This window comes from Thermobia domestica, chromosome 3, assembly GCF_964235325.1.
Source record: "Thermobia domestica chromosome 3, izTheDome1.hap1.1, whole genome shotgun sequence".
Lineage (NCBI taxonomy): Eukaryota > Metazoa > Arthropoda > Insecta > Zygentoma > Lepismatidae > Thermobia > Thermobia domestica.
The window spans coordinates 237,791,220-237,809,717 of record NC_137456.1 but is presented as its reverse complement, the minus strand read 5'-3'; the positions used below and the strand labels follow the sequence as shown (position 1 = coordinate 237,809,717).

Genomic DNA, 18,498 nt, shown 5'->3' with positions numbered 1-18,498 from the left:
GATATCACTGCACTGGGAGAAGAAAAAACTGGATGTGCAGTGAATTCAGTAATTCAGTAACCCTGCTTTTCCTCGAGCGCCCAACTAAAGGAGCGAAAAATTTGGAGGAAAAAGGAAAAACAAAGAAGGAAAAGGCATTAAAAGTGCTCAAAATCAAGGAAAAGCAGGGTTTATTTTCAAAACTTTACTTACGCAATTCATGGCGGTGCTTTGCAGCTTTTCTAGCGACCTTACTCATGTATACGGAGGCGCTGCCATATGTTGTAGCCTCGGGCTTTAACTTTTCACGGCACGGTACTAGAGAGACACTCATATTGATTGATTCGAATCTGAAGTTTAATGACTCCAGTTTATTTTTCTAAACGTTAACTAATTTAGCAGACCTTGCTTAGTAACTTATGTTTCTACTTTATGCGTTTTACTTAATCTTGCTCGTTTTACTCACTTTTACAGTTTTTCAGTAACTCTTTAAGAACAGAGACAAAAACACAATGACATTGAGGACATTAAAAATCACAGAACATACAGCGTTATTCCCTTGCCTGGAGTAAAACAATAAAATATTGTGAACATGCAATTTTTGGTCTTCCATCTTCTATATGATGCCAAATCTGTAAAACCAAACGAAACAAGGAGCAATATTAATACACAAAACGCTCAATATCTTAGATATGCATGCCATAACTATTGCGTGATCAGAATAACTCTAGTATATTCACAAATCATCATTTGTCATAGTTTACCGAAATATGTTATGAATTTTCCGACAATCTGAGATTTTAAATATTGTTAATACGCGAAGTTCATTGATCAAATCATTTATTGACTTACTCTCTTATAATCAAAACTTTAGGGCACTTCCAGTAGACATAGAAATATGAAATGTAGTATCCAGGCTTGGTGAAGCGTGCAAGTAAACTAATGAAAAGCAACAGGATGATATTGCCGTCACCCATACTCCGTCAGTGGAGTGTGTTGATTATTCAACAAAAGACTTCATAAAATATAAAATATGTAGCCAAGTTTCAACTTTGCAATGATAATAATAATAATAATAATAATAATAATAAAAGGACAACAAAATTATAATATTAATTAAGTAAACAATATCTTCCAATAAAGAAGAAAATCATATATGCCATAACGGGATTTGAACCCACGTCCCTGGGATGGCAGTTCTCATCTTTCACAATTTGCCATCAATTCCTCATAGAAAGAGAAGAAAATAAACTAGTAGTTACGTTAGATAAACATAGCGCACACTATTTCTACACGTGATGATATAACTCACAGAATGTGAAAATAATTTCTACCATTTTTTCTTCTTTGGAAACTGGAAGGTAAAGAAGAATTGCAATGTAATTTGGGACCATCGCTGAAAACGATGGCATAGAATTAACTGAAAGATTGTTTCGTGATATGTTTATCATTGAGGAACGTCCATATAACTTGTTTCTGGATTAATGAAGGAAATGTCGAGTAAGACATTGTGACGCTCACATAAGCAACGTCTCCTTAAAGAGGGATAAGTCGTTGAGTCTTTATAACTTGACCAACAGAGTGCTCGTTTAACCGTGTATATTGGACGATAACTGTTTGGGATAAGTAAAACGCGTTCACTATATAATTTGAGAATAAAATTACACGCATCTATGTATTTTATTTCATAGTTCTCCCATATCCACTTTCAAATATTCGGCGAAAGCTGAAATCGAATTTTATACAATTATACGCATAACAATGATAACAATAATAATAAAGCAATAACACAATTGCAATATCAATTACATAAACATTATATTCCTGTACAGAAAAGTTGGCCATTGCCACCACGCCATTTGAACCCAGGTAGGTGCAATGGGAGTTTCCTGGTTTCATTTTTTAAAAAAAACAAGTCGCCCTAATCGAGGTATTGTTCGCCCTGGCACCTCCTGTTCTTTCGACGTATTCCAAACACTACATGGACACGAACACAGAAATACCAAGGATAGTTAAAATTCCGAACTTACTCTTCAGAAGAATACGAACCCCCAGTGTATTGCGCATCATAATCGAACGCCTGAGATCACTCGGCTGAACCGACCGGCTCAATTTACCACAAATTCTTCATATGAATGTATGAAAATAAACTGGTAGTTATGGAACATAAACATTCAATTATTTCTACACGTGTTGATACAATTCAAAGAATGTAAAAATAATTTCTGTCGTCTTTTCTTCTTTGGAAATTAGAAGTTATGGTAAAGAAGAATTGTAATGTAAATCGGGATCATCCCTGGAACCGATGACGTAGCCTCAACGCGAAGAACGTTTCCTTATATTTTCTTCTTTAAGGAACGTATATAACATTGCTTTTGAGTTAAACAAAGGAATCTCGAGTAAGTGATTGTACACTCACATAAGCATTAGTATCTTGTGTATATTCTTCCACGAAACGAGTTTAGCTCGGTATTAGTTTGGGTGGAGGATGAAGTGGCACGTTAGGCAGTTCTGCTCACGCTTTCGAGCGGGTCATATCGGTGATTCGTGAGGTATGGATGAGTTAAGGTTCAGGTACTCTTACATTCATCGACGTGCTTTTGTTTTTTATTTCTAAGATTTATAATCTTCAGTTTTTTTGGTGCATAGTATCTTCCGTTTTCAGCGTTTAGCAGTTTATTCAGTGATCAAGACATGGGATGCAAAAGAGTCCTATAGTTTCAATTCTTATTTGACCAGAATTTTCGCAGTTCTAGGCCAAATGCCAACCAGATAAATATCTGGTTAGCCGACCAGTTTCCTGGTATTATTGAGAACCTAAGTTTACTGCAAATACATGCCGAGTCATATTGTATTTTTATTAAGTTCAAAAATCAATGTGCTTATGAACAGTTCGCATCAACCGCCCCGGCTTCTGTTGCATTTCACCATTTCGACTGCAATATCAGTGACGTCAGGATCGTAGCAGTCGGGGATTCAGTGAAATTAATACTTGTGCATGATTACCCACTATAATGTCCTCTCTCGTTCGTTGAATAACATTTTGGTCTGTATGGATTGGATCGAAAAGCTGAGCCCCAATTATACAGAGCGCCATTCCCCTCTGCTATAGACAGCGGAGTGCGAGTTATTCATATGGAACTCAAAAACATATTCCGTCTCGTATTATAGTCTAGACTAAAAACTGTGTTTACGACGGGTAGATATAATCTTTTCATCATTCTCCTTTTTATAGTAAATGTCTGACCAATAAGAAAAACACAAAATTATTGTTTTGACGGGCAATACAAATTCGGAAATCCTTAATTGTTCAAAACTTCTTCATTATCTTGGGATGTCAATGACAAGACCGTCCCTTTCTTTGAGAAGCCGATTCTGAAAATGATCCAATTTGAAAACCAATTCTACGCGACGAACTATCTCCTTAGTAACTTCAGTTTCAAAGCTGTAAACCAGAAAAATATACATCATTAGTTCTAAAAGTTGATATCAATATCTTAAAATGTTTTTCGTGTTGTATTCTTTTCTTATGTCTCTGTGCCATTTACAATTTTATATTTTGTGTATTATTTCTTGTTTTCGTATTTTGGTGTCAATTCAGCCTCCAGTACAGAAAATGATTGTAGCCCAATTTGGTAAGTTAAATATTGCAGACGTACGTCTCTTATGCTTATCGTAAAAACCCTAGGTATATTTCTGCTATAAGTATACGACATACATGTGACTATTAGAAAAAAATATCGTGATTTCGGATCTCTTCATAGACTGCTTGGTTATCTTATATAATAAAGTTTGAGGTATTAAAAAGAAATTATTTTCTCTAAACAGACTCTAGAATGTCACTATAAATAAAACACTCACTTTGAGCATACAACATCATTTGTTATTCTGAACTCAGCTTGAAGAAAGTTGCTGTTTTACTGAACACTGTGTGATAGTGGTAGAGCTATCAAACTAACTGCCAATATATACACCCTCAAATTATAAACTCGAATATTCATATCAAGATGGACACTTGAAGGGAATAACGGGAATTCATAATTGACACAGAGATATAGATCAAATCTACATGTTAATTTCTTCTGAATAACCGCATAATTATCACAAATATTCATCAGCATCTCACTCTTGCTAAAGAAAGTAGGAAACCTGAGTGCTACGACCCTATGTGGGTTTTAAATCACATCGAAGGTATGATACATTATGATACCCAAACTATATGCACCGAAAACTCGAACAAATCAAAAAGGAAAATATATCATCTTCGGTAACACAAAGAACTAAACGGTATCATAGAGACTTCGGTTCAAGAAAAATGTGTATAAGAAACATTTTGTGAGCGAAAAAGAAATTAGTATCGTATTACTCCTGTAAATCAATAATAAGTTTAACGTGCATCAGATACACAAATGGTGACTTCGCCAATAGTGTTATGTTCAGCAGCTCGACTTACGCATCTGTAGCGCAAATAATGGCATAAAAGAAGATACAGTGTCGGTTGAAATTATGGTTCCTGCAAGCAAATAACAGGTTTTTGTTAAACAGTTGTTTTAATTACAGAATGTATATACCGAATTCGTCAATGTACAACTAAAGAAACAAAAGGTAAGAAACATCAACGTCTAAAGAGGAACTTAGAACGTGATTAGATTACATTGCGGTAGTATAGGGCATATATCATCAGTTGTTTAAAATCCACACGATGGTATATACTACTGTGAATTCTTACCGTTTTCTCGTAAGTGACACGGGCGAGTTTGTTCATAGAGCTTTTGTTTGCTATTTCTATATTTTTATACAACAAAAACAACAAAACCTACGACACACACAGAATCATATCTGGATGCATTTCTAGGCTCGGTACTTCTAGAAGATGCACAGTATCACCTTCTTTCTAAAATCTCACAAACTACACCTGAGCACCAAAATGATATTAGCAAGCGTGAGAGCAGACAAAAATATGAGGGTGAAATCCTGGACAACTCGATGATAAATAAAAGCGCCCCAACAAATCCACTATTTTCCACGTTGTAGGTCCAATGCGTGATTGAGAACGAATGTGTTTAGTTTGTATCACCTCCACCTATTAGTTTCACTTCAGTACTTTTGCACTTAAGTTAGGTAATATACGATATTATGGGCTCAGTTATAAAAAGTTTTGAATTTCACGGTAAGGATTCAACTCAAAACACAACACTATATAGAATTATTCCATAAGTTCCTAAGTCTACGCATTATTCTCCCTTACAAATTTAATATTTAAGTAATTAGTACGTACACACAACCATAGAAGTATCTCTTTCCCTATGTACTCTACTTCCATTACTTGGGGTCCCGGTAATTAGTAGTGCTGTCGAAATCGTTTTTTGGAAAAAACGAAAACCGGTTTTTGAAAAAAGTGAAATTTTATAAAACCAAATGTCGGTTTTGAAAACCACATTTGCGGGTTTCGATTTTCAGAAAACAAGTTTTCTCAAAAACCGAAAACCTCAAATGTCACAAAAATACTACAGAACTAATATCAAAGTAACGTCGAGAAAACAGCAAGGAATCTTTCCCCACTTCGGTTCACAGTTACCAGATGGAGGGAAATTTCCCTTGTTGTAGGGAAAAAATGCTCAAAATTTTGCACAGGGGAAAGAAGGAATTTTTAAAGAAAAATATCTTAAAGTGTACGGAAAATCTTGTTGAGTATACTTTTATAATTGACAGAATAAAATGATAAGTTGCAATTTCTAACAAAGAGGCATTTCTATCGTGATTGGGAAGTAAAAAGATACAGAATAAAATATGATCGTTGTTTCCTTCACGTATAAACTATTGCAGGTGTCTGTGACTTGCGATAGAAAAGCAGTCAACACATACAAAACCACAACATTCACCTTTATTGCAGTGGCATCAAATCAACAAAAAATGGTGTATTGCGATCTAGATTTCCTTTCTTTCTTTTCTTTTTCTAAGAAATTGAGGGGTGTTTTTTTTTGTTAACAAAAGAAAGAGTGGCAGTACTATTTTTAAAAACAAGGAGAAAGAGTAATAATAATATATTTTTCAGTCTATGTGAATGAGATTTTAAATTGACTTTCATGAGTTGCATGTGTAGTGATCTTAAATAGGGATATACCTTACTTTCTATTTAGCTTAATGTTGCCATATTACCCCATTTTAGCGGGTACCACCCAATTTTCAGGTTGTATATTCGTCCAAGGCTTAAACATCTTTTAATCACGAAAAAACACCCGCTTTTTCGGATTGGAAAAAATCTAAGACGACTTAGTTGATAAAGTGTTGGTATATTCACCGCTACACTTCTGACAATCTCAATCGCGATTCAGTTAAATTTGGTTTCGCTCTCAGTCTCAGGCTGTTGGTTATCTGAGAAGTACACGTGTGCAGGGCCATTTGCTAAGAAGAGATCTGCTTTAATGCACAATTATTTTCTTTGTGTACTTCATGTATTTGAGGTTTTATACGAATGAATATTCGTTTGTAGATGTTGTGACAAACATACTTGAATTATTCATGCTGTCATAAGCAACAAGAGTGCCGAACGACAATGTCAAGTGGAACTTTAAGGACTCTTATAGGAGAGAATTTACGTATATTAGCCAGGGCAGAACTCAGTTTGAAGCATAATACACACTCTCGAAAACTCAGTTTCGTTTGGAATATAGGTTGCAGGGAAGCAAACTGGATCCCATCTGATTTTTTTATATATTTTGTAAACTAGATCACGACGAACACGAATCTGAAGGAGTTTCGACATTCCGACTTCCGGAACTCGAGATATTAAAACTTAAAGTTTAATATAGACGTTATGTATATATATGAAAAAAAAAGCAATATTCTCTATACGAAACATACTATGTCCTGTGAGATATATAAGGGTAACCAAGAAAGTTCTGCCGCTTTTTGTAGAGGTATATGTTCAATTGGTCTTCACACCTTGAGTTGAATGCAAATTGAGATAAGACGATGGTCAGTTGTTGGTGTGGATATATCCAACATTCTATCTGGTTGTGGTAGTTCAGTTACAACGTGAACTTGTGTAAGGACAGAGTGAATATGGAAACTCCACAGAGCGTCATAAGGGCGTGTACCGGTATGCTGTACAAGTTCAAACTTGAGTCAAACGCCACTGCAGCGGGGCGAAAGACATCTCAGGCCTCTCGTGAGGGTGTCGTGATTACGCAGACAGTGCAAGGGTTGAGAGAAGAAAATAAAATTAATTTTAAACATTACCAGAAAAAAGTCATAATTTCCCTCGAGAAAGTAAAGACAAACGGAATATTGCTTAACTACGAACGGTTAATTCAGGGATGCAAATAAAAGCAACAAAATTTTACTCGCCCAAGATGAAAGCTACTAGCGCACATCCCTCAATATAAATCATTTACTTATATTCGGTATGATATTAAATACTCGCCCGCACCAACGAACCACTCCCCACAGGCGAGTGGTTAATTGTGTTACACTATAAATAAAAATGAACAATATATTCGTGTGCTAGCTAAAATGCCATTTCAAAAAGTTCCACGTTTAAAGTTCTAAAATAACTTTTAGAGAAGTTACAAGAATAAATATTAGAAACATGCAGAGAAACTTCAGAGTCAAAATTACTTATTCCTTATTACAACTATTATATTTACTTACTTATATGACTTAGTAATTGTTGATGTTCGATCTTCCACCGCTGTCTTTTTCATATTTGAAGTACGAATACAAGACTACAGGAGCAATTTTTTAAACATTGACGCAAATAACATAGTATTCTGAATACTAACTTTGATTATACGCTGTTCTATTCGTTCAAACGTAAAAACTACTAGCCTTACAAATGTTTTAAAAAATGACACAAAATTTCCCTATCATAATTTAAAATTCACTTTGCTGGTGTAAGATAAAATGAAAAGGGCAAACGGGAATTCCTGTTTCGACATACAATTAAATTAGCATACGCAATCTTAGCATCATAGGCTTAAGTAGTGAAAACAGGAACAGGGCAAAACGGGAAGAATTGTTCACTTACATTTTTCTGTGTATTATTAAAGATATATTTTGCAAACAGACAATTATGTGACGTTTCGAATTATGTGACGTTTCACAAAAATATGAAAACTGTTTTTGTGATGTACTATAATTACAATGTTCAAAAAGAAGTTATATTTCTGGGATAAGAGTCTGTAGTTCTATAGTAATTTACCATTTTAAATTCAAATCTCAAATCAGAATTTCGCTATCAGGGTTACTTTCTCAGTAACATAGGATGTTACATTAGTACACGATCCATGTTCTGCAAAAAAAAAAGGAAAAATGAAAAAATGAAAGAAAAAGAAAAAAGAGAAAAGAAAAAAACCTCTGAGAATGGAACAGTAACTAAGACGTTACCGGTTTAGCCTGTAGTACGTGCTTATGTTTTGTGGTGATTGTGTCTCTTGTCTCTAATGACACATCATCAGTAGCCTTCGGACATGCTGGATCATGTTTCTTTCATTCTTCATTCATGAAACTCTGAATTTTAAGTAAAAAGAAGTAACGGACAGTTTAAATCTCATAATCAAATTGAATTCATTGGAAAAACATAACACTAGTATAAAATCCTGTTAACCTCTGAAAAGTTAACCTAATAGTGTTGACAGAAATTATATTTAAAATTTCCTTTTCTTACTATACGCCGTGCTCAAGCGGCGCCATACATATTTACCTATCATGTCCTTGAGACGGAAAGTTTGAGGAAAAATAAGGCTCTTGATGAAAAAAAGTATTCTATTTTGGGACTTTTTGGAACACCTCGTGTTCACACACAGGTCTCAAAATCAACTGAAAACTACTAAGTGGTGTACGAAACGTGTGTACAAAATTTCAAGCTTCTATCTTCAATTGTAAGGATGGGAGAAAATATTTACAAATGAGCTACGAACACCCCCACAGTGGCCTAGATGACTCCAAAGTATTCAGATGTAATATAAAATTTTCTGAGACATCTGAGAATCATGTTTTGTCATTCTCTTCAGAATAGAACAGTCTTTCAAACGATACCGTTCATATGTCTCCATCATGTACCTGCGGCTGTAAAAATTACAAAGATGGGATTTTTGTTAAAAAGTATCCCTTTTTTCTTAGCACCTCTGGACCCCATCCCCTATGTTAGCACAGATCTCAAAATCAGCTGAAAAATATTAAGGGTATAGTGAATATGTCTACAAAAGTTCAAGTTTTTATTTAGAAAAGTAAGGCAAAAAATATTACCCTAAATGCTAAGAATATCACCACAATACTCCAATTCCCGCATAAAACGGCAAATTTTCTAAGACATCCCTACTTACCCTAGGACCTATTTACTCTTCAGGATGGAAAATACTTTCTAACGGTGCCATTCACATGTCTTCATCATGTATCTGAGGCGAGAAAATCGCGAAAAAGTGATTTATTAAAAATATATTTCTTTTACCTTTATACCCATTTGAAACATATTTGCAAAACACTAAGGAGTACAGTGAATGTATGTGCAAAATGTCAAGCTTCTAGGTGCAAACGTAAGCCCGACAAAAATAATATATCCACAGTACCATAAATTCCCGTTTGAAACGGATATCAGTTAAACATTTCCTGAGACATCCTTATTTGTACTAGGATCATGGTTCTTACCTCATTCTCTTCAAAATAGAACTGCCTTTGAAACGGCACAATTCGCATGTCTCCGTCGTGTATCTGAGCGGAAAAATCGAGAAAACAGGAATTTTGTTAAAATTATGATTATCATTATTAATATAATAATAATAATAATAATAATTATTATTATTATTATTATTATTATTATTATTATTATTATTACATTTTTGCACCGCTGGACTGCCCCTGTGTTAATGCAGAGATTTAACAAAATCTGGGAAACTGAATGAGTGCGCAAATTTTTAATTTTAATAGTTGCAAAATTATGCCCCCCAAAAATAATAATAATAGGCCTAACAAAAAATTTATGACGCCATCACACCTTATGTCTCGCCCCAGAAAGGAGTGAAACCATACGTAACGTGTTCTACCATTCTTCCACGCTAGAAAAAAAGCTTTAGTAGTAATTTTTAATCGAATAATGAAGATACTACCCCAACGTATAAACATAACGATATTAAGGGTTAATGCTGTGCTGCTGTTGTTAACCTTCAATTTATTTCCTGCTCAATAGTAGGCATACTCGTATTTTGTCAATACATATTTCAATATCATGAAATCGGGGATTTTTGCCCGATACTCTAAACAAAACATGACAATTCCTTGACCATCTTGATCTTTGGTACTTTACTATTGGTATGTGTAGGAAAAGGGCACCGTTTTTTGTGTAACTTCGGAGCAACCTATGGAAGATATGCATTACTAGAAGGGAAAAACGAATGACCATGTACTGCAGAAATAGGAGAACTTGCTCCAACTTAGCAATTTTCCCATGCCGTAAGCGTCGGTGCACCACCGATGGACAACTAGAGATATCTCGCCAAAAATTGGCGGCCCCGCAGCGACGATTCACGGCGGCCCCACTTCCGTTTTGAAAATTCTACCACCGGCGGCATAGACGCGACGAAACGCCAATGAACAACAAAATAACACCCCCAAAATATGTGTAATTTGTTTACATTAAGGAGAGTCTGAAAAACACTAAAAAAAAGTTAAACAAAAGTGCCCCGGGGTGGGCGCGAACCACCTCCCTCTAGATTACTAGACGCGTGCTCTTCCGACTTGTCCACAGAGGCGATGAAGAAAAAGTCGCTTGTAGAGGCATAAATCCTTGAGGTATTTTTATTTCTTCTAATTAGAGTGCTCTTGGAATCATGTATATTCGACGATATCCATTTGAGATCACATAAGTCCGTTCGGCATGGAATTTTACAGCAACATGATGCGCATCTATTTACTTTATTTTATGGTTCTCCCATATTCACTTTCAAATGATCTGCTACAGTTGTCATCTAAATTCATACAATTATACGCACTTATCTCAAAATATTTCACTTCATGATGTAGAGCCAGTTGATACTCTTGGCCCCTGTAGCTCACTTTAGGAACAATTCGTCAGGAAAATATAGTATATAATAATAATAACCGCATGCACATGACTGGCGATAGTTCATGTTGGTCCCTTCGCGATTCTCTGCAACAAATCGAAGAAGCGCGGACCAAAATGAAGTACTCGCTGCTGTGCGGTGGTAACTTCAATACCCCGAATGTAGATATCAATTTCGACTCGACGAAATCCTGCCACCAGTGGCACACTAGCGGCAGTCCTTCGACGCGTCGCTATAGGTACGATCGACATTTACCGGCAAGTGGGTCACTAGGTATTGACGACGTTTACGACATGGTGTTGGGCCCTTCATTAAAGGCTATTTCAACTGTGGGGGTCCCAGGCCACAAAACCCCACGATCGGCGCACTTGGTGCAGAACTACCAACTTATGCGAGCTAAATTAAGTTTTTTTCTAAACAATCAACATTCACTTAATAAGAATATTAAGTATTAATAATAATAATAATAATAATAATAATATCAACAACAACAACAATAATAGCGCTCCGGAGTTCACGAGTGCATTAGATATTTTTAATGAGAACCTAGAAGCATCATCATTTTTCTTCTAAATCTTAAATTATTTTTGAAATTATACGTACTTTTATATGAATAAGTAGCATGAGTCACTAGCATTCACTCGTCACAAGTTAGTGGTGTGTTGATTCGATGATTTTAGTCCAGTGTTTTTTGTATTCTTCTTCATTTCTTGGAAGTGAATCACAAGCAGGTGAGTTTCCTTTGAACATATATGCTGTAGTTAACCTAAATATTTTTTCACTCCTTTGTGGATTTACGCATTAAATGAGTTCCTTCTGAGAATCTCTTATGGCTTTATCTCTTTTCTTGTTGCTATTTTTGTTTGACTAACGGTACTTTTCTTAACAACTATATACTTCCACTACCTAACAGTAGCTCATCATTATAAACTGAAATTATAACTTTCAAATCAGAATCAAAGTACGTAACACAGTAATATCTTATTTTAATATACTTACCTTCGTTTTCCTTAGCAGTTTATCACTAAACAAACGAACACTCACAATAACAAGTCAGAATTCTCTCCATAACAACACGAAAACCAGTCGAACATGCGCAGCAAATGCTGGAGATTAGCTTCAAAGAAAACACGACAGGTGACGCTCTCTTCAAGAAATGCAACAGAACGATGTAGAAATCTTCATCAATCGAGTAATCTTCAACCAGAATGCATTTACATGTTTCAAATTACTCCTTTTTTTAATCGTCTTCTCGTGCTGAAAATTTATATTATATATATTAAAGCGCCATTTGATGCACGTAAATGTTTCAGATTTCCTATGATGCACTTGTAATTCTGTGTGTAGTTTGGGTGGAAGATCAAGTGGCGCTGCAGGCAGTTCTACTCGCGCTTTCGAGCAGGTCACATTGCTGATTCTAAAGTGTGGCTGAGTTAATCTACAGGTACTCTTACATTCATAGACCTACCTTGTGGTTTATGACTAAGGAAGATGAAGTGGCGCGTTAAGTGAGTGTTTTGCGCACTGAACTTCTATTAGGTAGACCCAGTTTCAAATCCCCACCAGATTGAAACTTTTTCAAATGTGTAAATTTCAATTTCAATGCATACTCACTGTGACAAGCAAGATCTTCTCAACCCTAGAAAGAAACAGATGTTGGAAGAAGAAGAATTTTAATTTGTCTGTCAATGGGGACAATGACTTACAAACTTATTTTCAGCAGTTCTTACAGCTATTTCCGTCTACTTTCAAGCATTTTCTGATTCGTGCGTGATCAGTGTTTTTATTTCTTTGAATATATAGTATATAATGAAATAATGTATTACATACACAGCAATATTGAGATTAATATATGATGTTCATTGGACAACATTCTTTAAACCAGAGAGATTCATCTCAGAATGGAGAAAGGCTTCGTGCGTCATCTACTCACAATTTTACTTGCATAAAAACCTGACTCAGTATTACCAACTGCTGTTATGCCGAGAAAAGTTATGTGTAATTTGGGTTGAATCTGTCCTGGCGTTCTCACAACTGCAAATTATCTGGACCCCAAATAATGGAATTAGAGCGCTTAGGGGTAGGAGATACTTTTGTGGTTTTGTGTACATGAAGTAAATGGTATTCTATTTAAAATTTTATGTGTGTTTAGTCCAGAAGTAAAAATGTACCCCTGAATTATTCTCTACTTAGAATTACTCTCTATTCTCTCTTCTAAAGATTATTATATCAAACTTATATTAATGTAAATAATTTAAATGTGTAATTAAAATATATCCCATGAACAAAATATGTTTTATAATATAGATTTTAATACTCGCTTCATGAATATTTATGAAGATTACATAACTGAATTATATACCTAGGGAGTAATTTCCTACCGTGATCATGATCGATGGAGAACGTTGAACAGTTACAAAGTTGTAGCACTTTTTTATACTCGCATTCGAACTTGCATGTCGAAGAACTGTAATTGGGAAAGAGTACTTCTTCATTCTTTTCGTCACTGAATCGGCATCGCCTTATATGAATTGGAATATTTCTTACACTTGTATCAGCAGTCATTTCTCTTAGGATAACTGTAATATTTCCCACTGCCATCATTATATGTATCCTCCTTTTAGTTTCAACATGCTGACTAATTTCTTGCTGAGAAAGAATGAGCATCTGAAATAAAGCCAAATAATACTTCCTGTATAATTTATGAATACTATTATCCTTCTTAATTCATGCCAATCTTGTTTAATTATAAAATGAAATATTTTGGAGAATGTATTATATAAAAATACAGTGTTACCAACAACTGTTGCATGATGCTGGAATATTTCTCCTTTGTGTTACTGCGGATAGTGTATGAGACCCTTGTCATTCTGAACTTCTCAAATTGAATTAGTTGGAAAAGGTAATAGTTTGTCATTGTATTGTGCAAACTATTGTACTACAATCGCGTATACTCACTGTATATCTAGTGATTTAGGAATGACGTGAAATAACCAAAAATTTCCCCTCTTATACATTTAGGTAGAATTACCAAATAATATGCCTTTAAATGACCCAATTTCTAACATCATGGGTAATCTCTGGTGGCTCTGTAGAAGCCTCTGTTATTTAGCCCAATCGCTGAAAGGGTGAGGTACGTTCATTCCTCTTAAATATTGAATTCACCTATATAGAGGTCGGGTAATTGAAGGAAGTTTCAATGTATAACAGAGAGTACATACACACGTTATTTTTTGTTTGTGTAAAAAACTCGGAACAGATTTGCAATAGTAACAAGTAAGTTTTCTGGTATTCTCAGACGATGATATTTAAGTTCACTTAATCACGTTTCAAACTAACCTTTTGAAGCAAGTGTAAACCCTAATCTGTCATAGAAGTTAATTTATATTTAAATATGTGACTCCATTTGCTTTACGTTAGCTTCTTTATATCTGGCTCGTGCAAAAATAATTGCGGTTTTTCGTATTGGAAACTTTGAGGTATATGTATATACAAATATAATATTATAGATTTATGTTCATGTAATATATCATTGTAAAGAGGATACTTCGCTCTAGTGATGCAAGGTCATGGTTTCGTGGTATCTGTTTTTGTTTATTTTTTTTCAGGTTTTCCAAGCAATGATGGACAGAAAGCAATTTTATTGTATGAGTTCAAACTAGGACGAAAAGCAACAGCAACTGCTCGCAATATCAATCAAGCATTTAAACAGGGGATTCTCAGTGAACGTACAGCACAACATTGGTTCCAAATGTTTCGCCAAGCAGACGAGAGCCTTGAAGATGAGGAGGGTCGCGGACGTTCTGCTGCGAATGACGGCAACCAATTGAGGGCCATTATTGAAGCAGACCCACGCAAAACAACACGAGAGCTTGTAAAATAATTACATGTTGACCATTCAACAGTTGTTCGCTATTTGCACTTAATAGGAAAAGCAAAGAAGCTCGACAAATGGGTGCTTCATGACTTGAACGAAAAACAAAAACTTCGGCCATACAAAGTGTGTTCCGCGCTTCTTATTCGCAACAAAAATTATGCATTTCTTGATCGTATTGTGACCTGCGACGAACAGTGGGATTTATGCAACAACCGACGGCGTTCTGCGCAGTGGCTGACAAAGATGAAGCACCAAAGCACTTTTCCTGGGCCGCGGTGGCTCAGTGGTAGAGCGCTCACCTCTCGTGCTAGGGGTCTCGGGTTCAAACCCTGCTCCCGCCAAGTGAACTTTGTGGTGGAAAAACACCGTGTGCGTGGGTTTTCTCGGGGTTCTCCTGTTTCCTCCCACTTTCTTCATTCCACCATTTCATTCATCTCTCATCATCACCGTCTCCTTTAGCCTAACCGGTATAACCGTTGGACGTAAAACTCAGAAATTTTATTTCATCTCCAAAACTCTTTCCCAAGCCATGATGTTTCCAGAGAAAGATTTGGTTACTGTTCGGTGGTAGTCATCTGGAATCATTCACTATAATTTCTTGAATCCTGGTGACGCCATCACATCAGCCAAGTATTGCCAGGAACTCGACAAATGTACCAAGAACTGCAACAGTTGTGCCGAGCATTGGTCATTTGCAAAGGACTAATTATGCACCATTACAACGGAAGACCGCGTGTTTCACAAATGACTGCAGAATGTGAATGAATTGGGATATAAAACTCTACCGCACCCAGCATACTCCCCGTACCTCTCACCAATCGCCTATCACTTTTTCAGGCACTTAGCAACAGATGATCTTCAGCACCCAAGCAGCAGCTAAAATGGCCTTCGAAGAATGCGTCGCTTCTAAAACTCCAAGCTTCTAAGCTGTCCGAATAAATTGTTGGAAAACATGCATAGATTGTAATGGTTCTTATTTTGAATAATACACTTCATTCTAAGATGAGATATATATTGATTTAATGTTGATAATGCAAATCCGTAATTATTTTTGCACCAACTAAATAACAGTATTTATCCTATTTCAAGTTGACTAGTGTAGACGATTATGCAGTTTGAAGTGCAAATCAATGAACAATAGGCGAGTAAATTATTTATAAACTACTCCATGTTGCAGCTTTGCAATTAATAAATAATGTGATAAGTAAAATTTCCTTCTATAACCAACATAAAAGATATTCTATTTCAAATTATCTTTTTTAAATAATACAATAAGAAAATTTCTTTCGAAAACTGCGTTTGCATTTTTTTTTAATATTCATGGAGTATGATTAGTGATAGTTTCAATTAGAAAATTTGATTTTGAATTATCGTGGTTGAAAATTATCTCATATTTTCCAATCACCCTAACTACATCGCGTTGATGTCAGTTAAGAATTATAAAAATGAATCCTCCACCTACTACATTTTTTAAAAAAAGAAAATTTGCTCTATGTTAACTTACAGTATAATAATTTCATTTTCACACCATATGCTGTTAATTTTAGTTAAGATTTCCCCATTATTTGGCACATTTCCAGATCAAAATTAGACAAGAATAGCGGATAAATTTACGCTTCAACTAAATGTAGATACCACAGATTTAAAACTCATGTTTTGCAGCAGCTTCAATTTGAAAATTATCTTTCGTTAAGCAGCATTTTACTCTGAGACTTAAAAAGCTGTTCCCCTACTAGGGCTAAAATCAATCACGTGCAAATTATAATCAATTTCTGTAACTAGTAAATATATACATTATTAATTTCATTTGAACAATTAATTTTGATGCATTTTATTGCATATTTCTGTAAGTTCTGATATCAACCCATAGTGTTTCTGGTTCAAATTCATCAGGAATTAGAAAAATAATGTACCCACTCCAATGAATTAAATCAATATGTTGTACGATTACGTTCGTAAATAATTACTTGATTGTATTAAAATATGGTATTATATACTTTATTTAAGGGTTTCCAATCCTCTCACTGCTTACAGTTGAAACTGGTTAATAATAATGTAGCAATTGTAACCAAATAAATTTCCTAAACATTCCCTAAGTGGTATGAACATTATTTTGGATTTTATATAGTATTACAGAAGTTGTGTTATTGTTTAAAGTTGAAATTAAAAACTGTCTTCACAAAAAATTCTAAATTTTTGAAAGAGTCTTAACCGCATTCTTTCTTCTAAAGGCTGAAATAGAAAAAGGAAAAACTACATATTTCTGAAAAGCTTTCCATATAGATGTCTTAACATGGCAGATTGCTTTGGTTCATGTAATTCAATATATAGATAAAGTTTTTTCTATCTTTAGGAACATATTTCACACCAGCTAGGTTCGAAAGAATCACTGATTTCTCATGATGTAAGAGTAGTAAGGGTCCCGTTATATTGCGCCGAGTCAGCAAAAATTTTCTCGATTCTGATTGGCTGAGAGAGGTCACGTGACGTTAGGCCCCGCCCACGCGGGAAATTCAAATTTTTCAGGTCACGTGGTATGACGTCATGAGTTACCCAGCGGGGAAATCCCTCACTCTAGATTTTTGAAATTTGTTCCCTTTTATGGCTAAGATGAGTGATTCTGATTGGTTGACAGCTGTCACGTGATCTTAGACCCCTGGGATATTTGAAAATTCGTTCCCTTTTACGGTAAGATGAATCCTTTGGTACCACGATGTTGATTGGCTGATAGAGGTCACGTGATCTTAGGCTCAGGGATTTTTTTTAAAATTCGTTCCCTTTTATGGGTAAGATGAGTGGTTTGGTACCTTGAATTTGATTGATTGATAGCGGTCACATGATCTTAGACCCTGGGATTTTGAAATTTGGATATCCTCTTTGATGAGTACTTTGGTACTACGATACTGATTGGCTGATAGAGGTTACATGATCTTAGACCCGCTACACGGTGAACAGGTCACATGGTATGACGTCATGTTTTACCCTTGCGGGGAAATTCATTACTAATTCGGTTTTTTTTACGGGTAAGATGAGTGCTTTGGTACCTGAGGTCACGTGATTTTAGGTCCTAGGATTTTTGAAATTAGGGTGTCCTTTCTGATGTATACTTTGGTATCTCGATTCTGATTGGTATATAGAGGTCACATGATTTTAGACCCGCCACACGGTGAACAGATTACATGGGAAATCCCCTCACTCATTTGTTTCATTTTATGTGTAAGATGAGTACTTTGGTACCACGATTTTGATTGGGTTGATAGAAGTCACATGATCTTAGCCCCAGCCCATGCGGGAAATTCAGAGTGATATGATGGCGATCCACCTTTGACCAGGGATTTTAGAATTTTGTTCCCTTTTATTGTTACTGTACTGAAGTTCATCTTAAATATTATCGTTTCCTTTTATGTGCAAGATGGCTGTTACCTTGTATGTTTACGTATGAAGATCCTGTACTTGAATTAGTAGCCTATGTCTCTGGAAGTAACAATGGTGAAAGAGGGGGTCCATCGTTGTCGCATGTAGATTTCTTATAACACATTGTTGTGAGTTTAAGCGATTTATTGCTCAGTAAGCGCTTCATTA

At 35.4% G+C, this 18,498-nt stretch overlaps 1 pseudogene; it reads left to right on the top strand.

Moving 5' to 3' along the window:
* Positions 1-3,595: 3,595 nt before the first annotated feature.
* LOC145682170 (histone-lysine N-methyltransferase SETMAR pseudogene) lies at positions 3,596-15,796 on the top strand (annotated as a pseudogene).
* The last annotated feature ends 2,702 nt before the right edge of the window (positions 15,797-18,498 follow it).